The sequence below is a fragment of the Rhinolophus ferrumequinum genome (genome assembly GCF_004115265.2).
Source record: "Rhinolophus ferrumequinum isolate MPI-CBG mRhiFer1 chromosome 5 unlocalized genomic scaffold, mRhiFer1_v1.p scaffold_110_arrow_ctg1, whole genome shotgun sequence".
Classification (NCBI taxonomy): Eukaryota; Metazoa; Chordata; class Mammalia; order Chiroptera; family Rhinolophidae; genus Rhinolophus; species Rhinolophus ferrumequinum.
Window position 1 is genome coordinate 4,753,344 of NW_022680355.1, and position 13,753 is coordinate 4,767,096.

At 35.5% G+C, this 13,753-nt stretch overlaps 1 protein-coding gene across 1 annotated transcript in view; it reads left to right on the forward strand.

The window, feature by feature from the left end:
• The window catches only part of MALRD1 (MAM and LDL receptor class A domain containing 1), a 534,334-nt gene that overhangs the window by 85,168 nt on the left and 435,413 nt on the right, over window positions 1-13,753 (forward strand). The gene's annotated exons all lie outside the window — the stretch shown is intronic.

A 13,753-nucleotide genomic window follows, 5' to 3' on the forward strand; every position in this document is an offset into this window, starting at 1 on the left:
TCAAAATGTAAAATATATTAGAGTCCTTCAATGATATAGCTCACTAATACCTACTACAAAGAGGTGGATTATGTCATGTGTCCTTGAAGACTAAAACATGTAGAATTTTACTTATTTATTTTTATTTTTAAATTGAATTTATTGGACTGACATAGGTTAATCACATTATATAAGTTTAAAGTGTATAATTCTATAATACATCATCTATATATTGCATTGTGTGGTCACCACCCAGAATCAGTTCTCCTTCCGCCACCATACATTTACCCCCCTTTATATCCTTCAACTTCCCCCGACCCTTTCGTCCTCTCTGGTATCCACTATCCTGTTGCCTGCATCTACTTTTATGAGGTTGTTTGTTTTATTTGTTCATTTTTTGTTTCTGTTTTATATTCTACACATAAGTGAAATCCTATGGTTCTTGTTTTGTTCTGACTTATTTCACTTATTATGGTATTCTCAAGATCCATTCATGCTGATGCAAATGCCAGTATTTCATCCTTTCTTATGGCTGAGTAATGTTCCATTGTATGTATGTACAATGTATGTGTCTTCTTTATCCAGTCATCCACTGAGTGACATTTAGAGTTGTTTCCATGTCTTGGCCTCTGTGAATAATGCTGCAGTGAACATAGGGGTACACATATCTTTACAGGTAACTGTTTTCTGATTTCTGGGTACATACCCATAAGAGGGATTGCTGGGTCATATTGTTACAGGAAAATAGGGTTCTTGGCTTCACATGGGAAAGAATACAAACATGAAAGATACAGACTTTAAAGTAAAAGTAAGTTTATTTAGCAGAGAGTAAGTAAGAAGACAAAGGTCACCCTATAGACAGAGTGGTGGTCTCTATTTGCTAGTGAAATGGAGACTCCCTCCATTCCCCAGGCTAGGGTTTAGGTGTGTTTTCTGCTTCCATGGAAAATTCATTGTTGTGGTGGGGGAAAGGAGGATAGAAGAACAACGGTGAGTTTTAGTATAGTAAAATGCAAGAAGAATAGAGGCAGCACAGCCTGTGTTCTCTTTCTGTGGGCTTAATTACAGGGATGGTCCTAGTGGAATCTCTAGTCTTTGGAGAGTTTGCTCTGTGTGATTGATTAATGCCTGCTTGAGTTTCCTGTCTTGAAGAATGTAGGCAGCGGGCATGGAATCCAACCTTTTAGTTCCTTCTTCTGCAAAAACAGTCCTCATGCCCCTTCCCTATATTAAAATGCTAGCTCTACTCTTAATTTTTTGAGGAACCGCCATAATGTTTTCCGTAATGGCTGTAACAATTTACATTTCTACCAACAGTGCGCAAGGGTTCCTTTTTCTCCACAGCCTCTCCAACACTTGTCATTACTTGTCTTGTTGATAATAGCCATTCTAACAGGTGTGAGGTGGTATCTTATTGTGATTTGAATTTGCATTTCCCTTATAGCTAGTGAAGTAAAACATTTTTTCATACATCTGTTGGCCATTTGTATATCTTCTTGTGAGCAGTGTCTGTTCAGGTCCTCTGCCCATTTTTTTAATTGGATTGTTTATTTTTTTTTGTTGTTGAGATGTGTGAGTTCTTTTTTAACTTTTTATCAGAATTTTGTTTGCAAATATTTTCTCCCATTTGGTTGCTTGCCTTTTTGTTTAGTTAATGGTTCCTTTTGCTGTGCAGAAGCTTTTTAGTTCGATGTAGCATATATATTTTTAAAAAGGTAAAAATACTATATGTCACAGTCTAGATCTTAGGCTCTCTTCCAAAAATCTATACTGTGGCTAAAATTGTCACTTACAAGTATTTTAATTATAAAAATTATGAAAGAATTTTAATTATTTTGCATATTTTAAAGCACTATAAATATTCAATTCTATTTTAATTTCGTTTGGCACTTCAAATGAATATATAATGAAATTCATGTTTCAGAATTACCTAGGATTTCAAAAAAATTATTGTGTTCAGAAATGTGGCTAAAGCCCAACCAGAAATTTAATTCTTGACCCTAAAAGTCTGTTTAACTTCAAAACATGGTGTACTCAAGTAACAGGTGGAGTTTGGCTAATTCTTCGACTGAATATTTTATAGAGAATTTCAATTAAGGGTCAGAAATATTCTCATAAAAATGTATCCCAAATACTGAAATAAGCATTTTTTTGAAAGTCAAATAGACATTTTTGAAACTGTAACCATTATTTAGGTTCTGCAAATGCACTGAAACAACATACATCGTGCCTGCACTTACTTTGGCATTCTAACACTGATGGATGTTTCCTTCTGACCGTTCCTACTCCCTGTTTCAATTAGTAGACAGTATTAAAAGTGTTGCCTGAGAACAGTCACACTTCATTTTTGCTTTATCTGTATAGATGAAAAATATTCACATGTGGAAATCAGACACATCATATATTTTAAAGTTATGTTTCCTTAAACAACACAGTAAGTGGGAAAGTTGCATTATTATAGGAGCTAAATATACTGATCAAGGATGATATCAGAGAACAATTCTGGATTGAGAACTGGATTAGAGAACTTTTAATTAAAGGTCTTTTATTAAAGTCATCTTTCATTGGAGAGATTGTATAACTCCATGTACCAACTTTATATTATGTTAATATGTAATTACTTTATTCAGAATGTGTGCCCTGAACGTATAATAAACCTTTCTAAGCTCTGTGTGTATGTGTGATTCTGATAGACATCGAGGAATGCAAAGCAGCAGACTTAATGACTAATGAGTTTTTGAGGGTTAACCAGCATTACCTCGTTTCTGTTATTTAATTAAACATTTTCCTTCTCCTAATCGAATTCCACATCACCCAAATTGGAATAGGAGAAAGGCATTAAAGTTGACATTGAAGAAAATGTGATTGGAGGCAAAAGTGTGGCTAAGAGTTTTAATTCATCACTAAAATTAACCTTAGCAGAAGTCTCAGAGTACTTGATCTCACTTACAGAGAATTCTTTTCATAAATTAATTCAAAACTCGTTTATGTGTGCTTCAATCTGAACACCAGCTCAGTTGGATGTAGTAAAATTCTAATTAGACTAAAATTTTATGAATTATTTCTGAAATTGGTTTTACACAAAGGAAAAACATTTCTCACTGTTTTTGCAAATTTGTCCAGAAAGTAGGATTTGTCCATAATACGATCTCCTTTATGGAATTTGGTATTACTACCAGGCAGAAGTTTAGGGACAGGACTGCAAAGAGAGTTAAAAACTATGCCAAGTTTCACTGGTAGTGAATTATGTTCGATCTAAGAGGGCAGAATGGCCAGAAATTTACCTGGACCCTGTACTTGAATTACAGCTTTGGAAAGCTTCGCTTGGCTGCACCAATCTGCAATCCCACCAACAGTGCTAATGGTACAACCCTTCAGAGCACTCCTCACAGCATTAGCCTTATGTTTACTTTTTGTTTAAATTAGTTTCAGGTATACAAAACAATGTAATACTGAAACATTTACACCCCTCACAGAGTGATAACCCCCTACGCCAATCTACTACCCCTCTGACATCGCATATAGCTGTTATGATTCCATTGCCTCTATTCCCTATGCTGTACTCCATATCCCGTGACCATATATATAATTATAGTTGACATTCAATATTATTCAGCTTCAGCTTCAGGTGTACAGCGCAGTGGTCAGGCATCTACACCATCCATGAAGTGATCTCCCTAATAAGACAAGTGCCCATCTGACACCCTACAAAATCTTTACATTATTAATTATATTCCCCCAAACTGTCTTTCACATACCCCATAGCAATATTGTGGCTACCAATTTTTGCTTTCTGATCCCTTTACCTTCTCCTCCATCCCCATCCCCCTCCCATCTAACAACCATCAGTTTTCTCTCTATATCTCTGAGATTATTTCTGTTTAGTTTGCTCATTTATTCTGATCTTTAGGTTCCACATATAAGTGAGATCATATGGTATTTGTCTTTCTCTGTCTGACTTATTTCACTTAGCATAATGTCCTTTAGGTCCATCCATCTCGTTGCAAATGGTAAAATTTCATTCTTCTTTACAGCCGAGAAATAATCTATTGTATAAATGTACCACAGATTCTTAATCCATTAGTCTGCCAAGGGGCATTTCGGTTGTTTCCATATCTTGGCTATTGTGAATAGTGTTGCAATAAACATAGGGGTGCATATATTTGTTCAAATTAGTGTTTCAGATTTCTCTGGATAGATACCTACGGGTGGAATTGCTGGGTCATTAGGTAGTTCCATTTCCAGTTTTTTGAGATACCTCCATACTGATTTCCATAGTGGCTGCATCAATCTGCAATCCCACCAACAGTGCACGAGGGTTCCCTTTTTTCCACATTCTCACCAACACTTGTTTGTTGATTTTTTAATGATAGCCATTCTGACTGGAGTGAAATGGTATCTCGTTGTGGTTTTTATGAGCATTTCTCTGATGATTAGTGAGGTTGAGCCCCTTATGTTTACTTTTGCAGCACCACACACACGATGAAAATAGCAAATTGTACTCTGATTTGTACAATTTTTACTTTTATCCAGTTTCTTTATCCTAAGCATAATTAAAAATTAGTGTTCCTGAAACAATTACGCATTCTCTTTATTTGTTAAAGAAGAACGTGGTTTTTCCTCTCCATTTCTTAATTTTAAAGGTGGATGTGTGCCACATGAGGATGCAGGCTGTACTGCAGCCAGCAAGGTGTGTGATTTTTCCATCTGATGGCTCAAATGAAGCAGATGAGGCCAGTGGTGATGAGTCAGTACATTAGACACTTAGTCGCTTTGTGTGACATTTAGTCACTAGTACTTAGTTACTTGGCTAAGATTTATGTGCACATATTTACTCTCTGAACATAAAGTGCATACTACTAAAGTAAGGGGTTTTTAATGTAGGTAGTCAGAATTGAGTTCTCGTACAACCGAAAAGACTTGCTGTTGAAAGCAAACAAGATTAGCTTTAAAACAGTCGCAATGAATGAAGACACCTTACTTTCAGTCTTGCTGTGATGGAGTACAAAATTTGAAATAAATGCAAGAAAGAGCTTAAAAGACAAGGACAAGTTTATATTACAAATATTCCTTTATTAAATTCTTTCTGCTATCATAAGAATGCTTACTCTTATTTTACATAATTGCCATTCCAGTATAATTAATGGCAGAGGACTACATAATGCTCCAGAATGTATGTTTCAAACTGTAGTGCATCAATCAATAAATTGCTTATAAAACAATAGATTGTGGCTAGTTCAATAAATTTTTTTAATTTTTGAGGGTCCCCTTTAAGTTTCTTCTTTTTCAAGGCCATGTATCTATTCTTTCTGTATTACACCTGGATTGCTCTAATGTTCTCCTCGCATCCCTGGAAAATTAATAAAGAAGGACAACAAAGGGAGTGTTGGTGGTGGATAAGTTTTGGCAAAAGTACTTAAATAACTGCTATTAAAGATAATGAAGACAGATACGAGGGAAGGTTACAGGAGTATCACATTGTATTGATCTCCCCCCCGGACCTGAAATGAAACTCAAGATAGTTTTAAGTCAAGAAAATGGCGTGGGGGAAGCATGGACATATTCATGGGTGTGATGAGGCTCAGAATTGGAGAGCATCTCCGCAATCCATGCAGAACAAAGATCAGATTGTTGAGAAAAATCGAGACCATTGATGCGTTTTGATACATTGCCAATGTCGCCAAGCTGTGACTCACCACACACCTTTATTGCGTGCTCTGTGCCAAGAGATTCAGGAAAGAATAAAGCATGATTGTTTTCCTCAACTAACACAGTCTATTAGGTAAGAAATACTTTGCGATTAGGAGTGTTGCATTGTAATTATAACTAGAGCAGAGGTGTAAAGAAAGTGCTATTTTACCTGTAAGGAGTTAGAGAATGGTTTTAATCAAAGGTAGATAATTTCTCAGCAGGAATTTCTTAAAATGTTTTCTGGGTTGTTTTTTTTTTTGTTTTGTTTTGTTTTGCTATTTCAGAAAAGTTATCTACTGAAAGTTGTGCTGGAGAGGAACAGTTCTAAGCCTGTCTCTGATATACGTTAGGACTGCTACCAAACGTACGTAGATCAGGGACCTTATCTATATAAATTCTTTTAATGATCAGAACAAGTCTCAGAGGTAGGCACTATTACCCTTATTTTACAGACTTTCTTATCATTTAGTGTCCATGTAGGAAATAAAAAACACAACTGGAAATTTGAACAAAGAAAACTCCCTATAAAAAATTATTACATGGTAAAAGGTAGCTACCTACAAAAAGAGGTAAAAGAGAACAGTAAAAAGGAAAGGAACAGCAAATGTAGGGAGCAGCTTGTACACCCAGGGCTGAGATGGAGAATCCAAGGACAGAATACATGTGGATAACTGTACCCTCCTCCAACCCAACACTGAGATTTAGACTTGATTGGAGAGGGTGTGACTGGGACCCACTGGAATGTGGGGGCATTTGCTGGGATGCTGTGGGCTAGATTTGGATCACTGCTGGTGGGCCAAAGGAGAAGTTATTGAGTAGGATGCCTGCACTGCTTACCAAAGGGTGGCTAGACAGTGGGTCACTTTATGTTGCTGGCAGCCGTGGGCAAGAGAAAAAAAGAAAAGTTCCCTGGAACCAAAAACAGACACTCCTTCCTCTACTATGCTTTGTGGTATCCATCCTGTGCTCCTATGGACAGAGCCTACCTTCGTGTGAGCTAGTCAAAAGAGAAATGTTTGCAGGGTTCAGCTCCAGCATCTCAAAGCTGGGCAAAGAAGGAAAGATTTGGAGCTAAGACACATAAATTTATAACCAGCACCCTTGCCTAATGTCTCGTTTGTAATTGGTGGAACCCTGTTTTAAATGCAGGTTATCTGTCTCCAGAATTCCTCTTCTTGACCACACAATATTAGGCTTTCTGTCCTTTCAAAGTCATCATTAAATTGAGAATGACACTTGACAGAAATGAAGAGTTGCCATTGTGATCAGATTAAGCAACAGAAACTTTGAAGCCAGAGGTAAAGATTTCACTTTTTGGAGGAGAAATCAAGCCCTTTGGTTGTCATGCCCTAGGATGTCAGATGATAACAGGATATTCTGCCTAGAAGTTTAAATGATCAATATCTTTAAATAAAATAAACCTTAATCCTTTCCCTTTTGTAATTATTTCTTTAATCTCAGTACATTTCATAATTCTGAAATGTGGTAAATTGCCTTCCATTCCTAGAGTGTGTTTCAGGGACTTAAAAGATTGTTTCATGGACATGAAGAAAAGATGGAGATCATTATTGGTGACCAGAGTGAAATAAGTTCAAAATTAGCAAGTACACTCCAGTTCTCTAGAGTCTTTATTTTCACTTCTTTGCCAGACTTTTTTGCAGAGTTAATTTTATGCTGGGGATCTGTTTTTGCATAGAAATGCTAATTGTTCATCCCATTTTTATGAATCTGCATTCATGGTTCTGGTAGTGAATTGAGATGAAGTAAAGGCACAATAAGGAATTCTGAGGAATAAGAGGAGTCTTAGGTCTTCACTGCAACAACAAGGAGGGAGGTGGGGCATGGATTTTAGGCTGAGCAGCTACGTCTAACGTTGCACTAACCAGCATATTAATTACCCCATAGAGAATTTAATTGCCTGAAAAAAGTTCTTTCTTGTAAGGGGAAAAGGACAATACCACCATCAAGATTTCTGTTTGTAAATAATAAATCATCCTTGAAAGGGACATTGATGTCCTGGAATTTTAAATATTTAATATTTTGATGCAATTTATTCTGATTTTCTCGTTTTCACCAACATCACTAAACCAACTTGATTTAATGATTATGTCCTACCTCAAAAGAATTGTTAAACTTACTAAGAATTTATGTGTTTAATGCCCCTGAAATATCTTCAAACCTTTTGGGAAAAAAATATGTTTTAATCAATTTTGGTAAAAGAGAGAAAAAAAGTTACTGCATTAAAAAAGTTCGGGATATATAAAGATTATGACATTTTCTAGAGTTTTGATAACCTCGAATGATATAATTGAATGTTTCTATATTCATTTATATCATAACATAAAACTACAATTATTTAAATTGAAACCTAGATGTACAGGTTTTCAAGGAGCTCCCTTCCTTCCTTCCTTCCTTCCCTCCCTCCTTCCCTCTCTCCCTCCATCTCTCCCCAACCTCCTTCCTTTCTTCCTTCCTACTCTCCCTCCCTCCCTCCTTCCTTCCTTTCATTTGTGGACAGTTAAAGATACCACACACTGGCTATGATGTTACATTAAGTTTCTCCAATATTTATTCATGGTAACGGAAGAACTGAAGTACTTACACAGCAGGCCAGATCCAACATCTCAGCAGAATTTCCTTTGGCCTTCAGACGCTAACAGGTTTAGTTTCAGAGTAAAGTGTTGTTAACAGAATTTTTGTCTGAGCATGGGAGAGACATATCAGAAATGTCCATGCCAGAGTGATTTTATACCAGGTTTGTGATGTTGTTTATGAAGAACTTTGACAAATAATCTGTATGTTTTCTATTAAGAGAATGGTTAAAATTATCTCCGTATCTCAGTTCTCAAGGACAAACCTGAACTTGGCATCAGCAGGACAAACCCTATCAGGATTTGAGGCCCGAGTGGGAGGCAGAGAGTAGAATCAGTGCCCGTGTGTGTTCAAACAATTCCACTTTGTGATAAGTCCATTTCCCCTGCACAAGTTATTTGAAATCAATATGGCACTGTCATCATTTTTAAGGACATGTCTTTATTTTTCTTAGATTAAAATTGTTAGTCTGAATTATTTCTTTAGACTAGGAACTAAAATTGAATTTTTGGTGTAAATGGTTATTTAATGACACTCACCGCATTTTGCCTTTTTTTTTGGCTAACGGCTTATTATGTTAATAAACAGTCATATCAGCAAAGTAGAAGGGTTCGACTTTCACTGTGCAGTTTGAAATTTGCTTTCACTTCTCTCAGGGTCATGAAGATACCATTTAGAAGTTCCCATTATTGTGAACAAATATTTAGTTTTCTGTAAGACTAAAACTGCTAATATTGCTTTACATAGTGGTTGCTTTTGTTTCAGAAAGTAACTTATAAATGAAGATTTCATGTGTCAGATAGTATCAGTAATACATTTTTTCCAATGTCCACATTGGATAAACAGGCCACACACCACACACACACACACACACACACACACACCCAGTATACCTATAAATAATTTTTTTCCAGTCTACACTATGTAATGTAAATGAGAAAGCCAACTCTGTACTTTGTAAATATATTTTAAATAGTCTCAAATGACATTTTCTGAGTTCTATAATTTATTTCTCTCTAAAAACTATTTAGTCTGAAATGCATGTCTTTTGTTTCTCTAAAAATAGATCTGAACAATTTCTCATTTTCTACTTTTCTCTCTGCTCACAGAAAAAAACACATTAAGTCAATACTTAATATTTGGCTTAGTAACAATAAAGCCTAAGCAAAAACAGGTTATACAGTATAGGAAAAAAGGAGTGTCTTTTCATTTTTCTGTTTTACTTTTTCAAACTTAGATACTGGTTGTATACTTTTCCCAAACTACTGTATCTTGCGTGAATGTTTAATGCATGGATTCATAAAAATGGGATGAAGAATTAGCATTTCTGTGAATAAACAGATCCCTAGTATAAAATTAGCTCTGCAAAAGAAGCAGGCAAAGAAATGAAAATTAAGACTCTATAGAATTGCAGTTCTTTTGCTAGTTTTAAATTCATTTCGCTATAGTCATGGGTCTATTGCCAAAATAGTGATCTTCATGTTTTGTTCATGTCTATAAAACAGTCTTTTAAGTTCCTGAGATACAGTATAATTATTGAAGTCAATTCAGAGGTTTCAGATGTATGAAATATATTGTGATTAAAGAAATAACGTGTGGTTAAGAATTTGGATTCTTGAGCCAGATTTCCTGGATTTAAAATGGGTTTCCTCTAGTTACAGACAAGACATCGTTGAGCAAGTGCACCATTTATAAATTTATTGTGTCTCAGCTCCAAATCCACCCTTTTTGCCCTGTTTTTAGTGAGTTACTAGAGCAGGACTGTATAAACATATCTGTTTTGACTAGCTCACACAATGTTAGGCTTTGTTAGTAGAGAGCACAGGATGGATACCACAAAGCATAGAAGAGGAGGGAGTGTCTCTTTTTGGTTCCAATGTACCATTTTTTTCTTGAGGCATCTGGTGGATTTCTTCTTGGCCTACTGGCTGTGTGTGTGAATGTGTGTGTTTGTGTGTGTGTGTTCTAATTAGGACTCTTTTTTTCCCCACGTATTTTATGAAAAAATGTTTTTGAGAAGGAATTTTTTGGTGAGATTGGGCATATTTAAACTTAAATAGAAGTTTAAAGCCTTCCTAAAATAATGCATCTCTCTGAATTGCCACAAATTACTTTTTAGTTTAATAAAAGCTGTGAAAATACGCTGCTAGTTTACATCTCATTCTCTTTTTTTATAGGTCTGACTACTAGGGAAAAAAGCATCTCAGAATAAACTTAAATTTGCTAATTATTGATCATCTTACATTTTTATGCAATGCATATTGGTAAAAAAATAAGTCTTTGTAGTAAAAAGATGAGTTAGTTTTTCTTAGTAAACTGGATTGTCATTTTCTGTTGCACATTGCCCTCAAATTACAATCTAGACACTGTTTTCCAGTCAAAAAACAAACAAACAAATAAAAAAAACTCCCTAGACAGAAGTAATTATAAAATACTGGGATGGGAAGTTGTTTCTGGTGAAGACTCATCATTTCTGTGACATAAAACCAAGACGTGGAAAAAAAGTCCATTCATTCTCTTTATGGAGCCATTGATCACTGAGGGAAACAAAGAGAAAAATATTTCTGTAGACAAGTAAAATCTGGTAAATAGCACAGGATATTTTGATCAATATGTTCCACAGATAATTATACTGTTAGATTAAAGAAATTCATGATAGTAGGGATAAAATAATAGAAAATATAGTAGGTATAAAAAAGAAATAACTTGTTTTTTTAGTTGAAAATTCTATTGAAAATATAACCTGTGTATTTAATAAGAAAGTCATGTTCTATGATTAAGATTAAATTTCACTAAATTATGTTGTTAATGGTGTCTATGGTAAAAGTGGATTTTGTGTGGGTGTCATTACTTTGAGCTCATTTTGGATTTTATTTTTCAGCAAGATCATTGTTCTTCACTCTGAAAATTTTAGAAGTGTCTTTTTTTGTTTGTAAGCTCATACTATGTCAGTCCTTCTCTTTTCTCTCACATTTACTTCTCTTGTTCATTTTGTTTCTGTTTTCAGCAATGTGTATGCTGAGAAGTATAAAGAGGCATAATGATCCTCCCCCATTCAACACCAAGTTTTCTTGACAATCTGAGTCTGTTGCCTATAGAACTCTGCCGCTACAGACAGTGTAATTCCCATTTCCTTCCAGTGGTGATGTAAACCTGTCTCTTTGGGGCACAGATTTAGATACCTGAAAGACGGTATTATAATAATATAAATACTACCACACACTTCTACAGCTCTTATTTTGTATCTGGCATTGTTTGAAATGTATTTATACATATTAACTAATTTATAGTGAAGAAAAGTGAGTCATAAAGAGAATGGAATTCTTGGCCCTTTCTGTGCTCACACTTAGTTCAGGGTAGATAGAGGTGGGTAGGTAACGTGAATCTCAAAGTTAATTTTAACTTTGCCACTAAATTTTCCAGGGTGATTAAATTTGTAAGATTCTCAAATAATATAAACCTCTTCACACCCATAAGCGTTTAGAAGATAGGCTTGACAATAGGTTATTATTTCTTAATTTCCAGTGGCTATATTTCAAGAGAGTTTGAGTGTTTCAATCATTTAGCTAGGTTTGTGTAGTAGACATGTAAAGGAGTTTTTCTTTTAGGGGAAAACGATGCAGGGAGAGAATCTAAACACATGTGCATAAAAGAGGCTGGTTAATTATAATAATGATAATGATAATAAGAAGAAGAATTTAACATCTGCTAAAAGTATATAGAGCATGCAAATATGTTTAGTATATTGGCACTGCTGATTACAATTTACAGAGAAGATAGACAATATACGTAAACATACAACTAATAAAAAAAAAAGCTAGTTTTATTCCATTGGCAATAAGATGCATCTCTGATAGGCATGGATACGACTCTAAGATAAGAAGCATAAGGGGAGGTTTAATGAAAACTTTGGCAATAAAGATATTTCTTGACTTCAGTTAAAGATTCCTTAAGGCACAGGGGAATTTGGCTAGAAGCAGAGTTTAAATTGCAGAATCAAATTGTCGATAAAAGTAAGAGGGAGGTAGGTTGGCTAGAAAAGGTTTTACCTGGGGTATAATTTTGTCTCACTGGAGTAAAGCAGTGGGCATTTTGGAAGGGTGTTTAGAAATAGGATAATAGGAAGCAAACACTTGCTGTCCTCAGGGCTACTTCATTCATTCAGTAAATATTTAACAAACACTATTGTTGGCTGTACAGCTGTTGACAGAATGAATAAGACATATATTGTCCGTGCCTTCATAGAGATTCCAATCTAGTGGGTAGAACAGCAATATACTAATACATACATAATTCCAATTTTGATGAGAAGTATGTAGGAGTTACAAAGTGGCCTGTAATAGGATTGACTCAATAGATTGCCTCAATAGGATTGAAACAATAGATTGACTCAATGATTGATCCTAGCATGGAGATACCCAAGATTTTTTAAATGTATTTTTTTAAATTAAGTGTTAATTGTTTCGAGCACTTTTAGGTTCAAAGAAAAATTGAGAGGAAACTGTAGAAGTTTCCCATGTACCCTCAACTCCCCATATGCATAGCCTCCCCCATTATCAACATCCCCCACAAAAATAGGACATGTTTCAATTGATAAACCTACACTGACGCATCATAATCAACCAAAGTCCATAATTCGCATGAGGGTCACTCTTGGTGCTGTACGTTTTATGGGTTTGGACAAATGTATAATGACACGTATCCATCGTTATGGTATCACACAGAGTAGTTTCATTGCCCTAAAAAATTTTGTGCTTCATCAATTCATTCCTCCCCAACGGCTGGCAACCACTGACCTTTTTATGGTCTTCATAGTTTTGCCTTTACCAGAATGTCATATAGTTGGAATCATACGTATGTAGTCTTTCCAGATTGACTCCTTTCAGTTCAAAACATGCATTTAAGGGTCCTCCATGTCTTTTCATGGCTTGATAGCATATTTCTTTTTATCACTGAATAATATTCCACTGTCTGGATGTATCACAGTTTATCCATCACCTACTGAAGGAAATCTTGGTGGCTTCCAGGTTTTGACAATTATGAATACAGCTTCTACAAAGTATAAACATCCATGTATAGGTTTTTGTGTGGGCGCAAGTTTTCAACTTCTCTTGGTAAATGTCAAGGAGCACCTTTCTATAAAATTTTAAGTCTTTTTGTGAGGTCAAAATGATCAGCTCAGACTTCCCCTTTGTACACTTTATATTTACTCCTTACAAATCAGCCTCTGTAGGGATCATCCGGAACCATCAAAGAAGTTGTAAGACAGTGAATCTGAAATGAGACAGGGTCTGGATACATATTTTTCTCCCCTCACAAGGTTCCTTGACTCCTACATGAATTAATCTTCTTTTGGGTGAATGAAAAAGCTCTGAAAATGACAGCATAGAGTGATGGGGCTATTTATCAGCCCACGAAATGCCCCTGGCATCCTCTCCCCAGGGGCAACTACTGTAATTATATTTACATAACTAATTGAGGCCACAAGGGT